Source organism: Nannospalax galili, unplaced genomic scaffold, assembly GCF_000622305.1.
Source record: "Nannospalax galili isolate Female #2095 unplaced genomic scaffold, S.galili_v1.0 scaffold488, whole genome shotgun sequence".
NCBI classification, from domain to species: Eukaryota; Metazoa; Chordata; class Mammalia; order Rodentia; family Spalacidae; genus Nannospalax; species Nannospalax galili.
Window position 1 is genome coordinate 3,566,855 of NW_008360316.1, and position 4,395 is coordinate 3,571,249.

At 39.5% G+C, this 4,395-nt stretch overlaps 1 pseudogene; it reads left to right on the forward strand.

Annotated features, from left to right (window-relative positions):
- Nucleotides 1-468: 468 nt before the first annotated feature.
- LOC103727197 lies at nucleotides 469-740 on the forward strand (annotated as a pseudogene).
- The last annotated feature ends 3,655 nt before the right edge of the window (nucleotides 741-4,395 follow it).

Genomic DNA, 4,395 nt, shown 5'->3' on the forward strand with positions numbered 1-4,395 from the left:
ATCAAAGATACCTGGTGAGTGAAAGCTGAAAAGAAAATCTAAGCAGCTTGTGAACTCGCCAGTTCCAGCATTGTGGAAAGATACAGATGTGTTTGTCTATGTTGCTAACATAGCTCACTCTTGACAGTTTCTCTTATTTGAAACACCACACACACACACACACATACACACACACACACACACACACACACACACACACACGTGCGACTTTGTAGGAGCATTGGCAGTCATCTGCAGAAGCAGCTGTTTCTCTTTACTCCCTAAAAATACAAGGGATTTCCCTTAAAAGTACTTGCCTAGCAATGTGTGTGTGCCCTCTGCCTTGTCCACTGCTGCTGCCTCCTTCCCCTGCCATTTCTGGTATTGCTTGTGAGCTCCTTCAGTGGACCTGGTACCTCTGTTGTGACACGACAGCTGAGGAGACTCCAGTGCTCACCATAACCATCATCATCATCAACAACAACAAAACCCAAGGAAGGAATAAATACTGAGAACCACAATCATATTAATCTGAAGGTGGCAGGCAGGATGCTTCTGTGGTGCAGTTTAAGATTAAGAGGCATACAGCCCTTAGAAAACTAGTGAAAACCTATTTTGATTGACAGCGTTTGTCAATGAGGCAGGTCAGATTCTTATTTGATGGGCAGCTGAATAATGAAACAGATACATCTTCACAGTTGGAAATGGAGGATGAAGATACAATTGATGAGTTCCAGCAGCAGACAGGAGGTATCTTCTGAAAAAGCAGGCTGCTACTGTACTCCAGTATTTTGCCACAGACCAAGAATCCATTCTGAATTAGAAAGCTGCACTTGACTCCACCCCACCCTGACTATTACAGTGCAGTTTTCTCTATTCTTTCATTTTCCACATCTCTATTCCTTTATTGGACATGAAGTAACCAGTTTCTATGCACAAGAATAGTGTGACTTTTAAAAAACTAAATAGCCAATATTATGTTTTAGTTGACATCAAATGGAGATGGTATGGAGAAAAGTACTGGTTTTGTGAAAATAACCCCTTTCTCATTAGTGGCATGCTCATTTCACTGGCTTTGTTTTGCTTTGTTTTATTTTGAAACAGAGTCTCCCTGTAGCCTCAGATGACCTAGAACTCACTATGGACACCACACTGGCCTTTATCTCACAGAGATCCACCTGCTTCTGCCTCCCAAGTGCTGGGATTAAAGGCTTGAACCACCATGCCTATTTTTTATTTTGTTTTTAAATTTTATTTATTAGTTTTATTTTATGTGTGTGTGTGTATTGCCTGAATGTAAATAAGTGCATCCGTGTCGTGCAATGCCCACGGAAGTCAGAAGAGTCTGTCGGATCCCCTGGGACTGGAGTTACAGACAGTTGTTAGCTGCCATGTGGGTGCTGGGATTCTAACCCAGGTCTTCTGCAAGAGCAACCAGTATTCTTAACCACTGAGCCATCTCTCCAGCCCGTTTTCATTTTTAAGTTTTAAAAAAATTATGTGTATTGGTGCTTTGCCTGCATATATATGTGAGCATAGGACCATGTGCCTGCAGTGCCCACAGAAGCCTGAAGACAGCATTGGATCCCCTGGAACTGGAGTTACAGGCAGTTGTGATCCATTATACATGTGCTGAGAACCCAACCCAGATCCTTTGCAAAGGCAGATAGTGCTCTTGACTTCTGAGCCATCTCTCCAACCCCTTAGCACCTATCTTTATATTCCAGTAAGTTATTTTGCTCTGGGTGTTTTAACAGGAAAAAAATGCAAGAATCTAAAAGTACTTGTATGTCTTGTTCAATTAGAGAATTTTAATGTTTTCCATTTATCATTGTAAAACCAAGGACAATTTTTTAACTTTGTTGTATGTGTTGCTACATGTAAGGCAATCTGTCTTCAAGTAGTGGTAAGTTGTTCTTAAAAAAGAAAGAATCCTAGGTCATTTTCCCTTCCAGTCAAGGGTCTTATTGTTTAAATAAAGTTCTTATTTACAATGAAAAAAAAAGTTTCTTGCTATCAGCTAGCATTGTATGTGTGCGCTTCCTAGAACAGTTTGTGGGGTACAAATTAAGTAAATCAATGAGTAAATCAATAGGTGATTACAGCAGGAATATTTGGGGTTAGATAAGCTCATCAAATAAATTAGATTCATTAGAAAATTCTACTTTGAAGCTAATTTATGGCAGGACATGTTTCTCTTCTGTAAATAATGTGGCTTGTAATTGCATAACATTGGCATTTTCTACTAGAAATAAGCTCAACTCTATTCTCTGACCATTGCAAAGATCAAAGACTGCTACACCTCACTTTGCTTTCCTGATCAGAGTGTTAATATACAAATGAAAAGGACAGTTTATGAGCTTGCTAATACCCAGAGATTGGAGACAGGAGCAGAAACCGAAGTCTGACACATCGAATTCACTTGTGGATGGATCCCCTTTTCAAAAACAAGATTAGACATGTAAATGGTAATCTGCCTGCTGAAAGATTGTATGTAAATCATATGTAAATTACGCCACTGTGCTGACAGTGACTAAAGTGGTTATTGTATCTCACATGTTCAGCTAACAAGAACTGTGAGGAGTGACTGGTTCTTTAGGAGTATTTGGGGATCTAAGCCATTCGGTGGCTTTGAATGAATAGGACTTTTAAGCTCTTGCGTTGATGAACCTTCTGTGCTGGAGTGTTTTTCCACTTCATTTTTGTCACATCTTGGGACCTTCTGCTGCTTTGTTTCATTAGAAAAGTCATTTTTTTCTTTTGTTCTTAAGGAAGCTACCTGTCCTAGCAGTTGGGGGAATTTTAAGTGCTCTTTATCCCCTACATGCAGAACAGTAGTTCTGCCTAGACTCTGTTTATACACAGACTGGTTTCATAGTTTTTTAAAATTGACAGGTTATAATAGATTCTTGAAAAAAAAATTAAAGAAGAAAATGAGTCAAACTAGAAATGTTGCTTGGCTGACCTAAGTAGTCCTGAACACTACTGCCTTTTTCTGGTTTAATGAACAAGGAAATAAAGATTAAACGAGCATAAAATCCTACTTACATTATTTTTACACAGATGGGTTTTCCTAACCACCCCCCCAAATGGTAATTTATCTTGAAGTGATTTTCTCTCATGCATTTTCAAAGTGCACTGGGTGTGAGCAGATTGACCCATCTGGTGAATGGAGAGAAACTGAAGATCGCAGACTCTCCAGGTAGTGAGTGACCTGCTTCTTTAAGTTGCCAGCTGGATTTATCTTTTCTTCTGCCTAAAAATCTTTATAGGAAGATTTAAAATATAAGAAAAATCAAGGGCTGGAGAGGTGGGTCAGTGGTTAAGAGCACTGGCTGCTCTTACAGAGGACCTGGGTTCAGATCCCAGCACCCACAATGGCAGCTAAGAACCATCTATAACTCCAGTTCCAGGGGATCTGATTCCCTCTTCTGCCTCTGCAGGTATTGCATGCCTTTGGTGTGCTTACACACATGCAGGAAAAATACTCATACACATAAAAATAATAATTTTTAAAAAGCCAGCCAGCTGTGGTGCAGCACACCTGTAACCCCAGTGCTTGAGGAGAGCAAGGTAGAAGGGAAGCTACGTAGTGAAACCCTGCCTCAAAATATCGAAGGCTAGGAGTGTAGCTCAGTGGTAGCTCCATGGTAGAGTGGTGAGCCTTCCTAGTCACCCAAGATCTTGGGCTCCTTACCAGCACCACAAACAAACAACTACAAAAACAAAAGAAAAATCATCTCTGATCTTACTTTCCTGATAACAATTGGTATTTGGTTTTTTTCACAATGCAAACTATGAAAGCCAGAAGAGCCTGGACCAAAGTATTCCCAGTGTTAAATCACCACAGATACCAACCCAGATTACTATATCCAGCCAAAATGTCTATTATAGTTGAAGGGGATCTTCCATGACATAAATAGGCTGAAGGAATTCTTGTCCACAAAACCAGCCCTTCAGAGAGTTCTGGGAGCAATACAAAGAGCTGAAGAAAGGAATGACTATACCCAAGGGGTTGCAGAAAGAATTCCAATGAGGGTATAACAGTGTAAAAGTACAGCTATAGCAAGAATATAAACAAAAAAAAATGACCGGATTCAATACTCATCTTTCATTAATAACTTTAAACATTAATGGACTGAACTCCCCAGTCAAAAGACACAGACTATATGAATGGATTAAGAAACAAAACCCATCATCTCAAAGTGAAAGGATGGAAAAAAAATACCAAGCAAATGGCACTAAGAAAAAAGCAGGCGTAGCAATCCTAATATCTGACAAATTAGATTTTAAACTGAAACTAATCAGAAAAGACAAAGAGGGCAATTTCATTTTGATCAAAGGAACAATCAATCAAGAAGATATTACAATCATGAACATATATTCACCAAACTCTGGTGCACCCAACTTCATAAA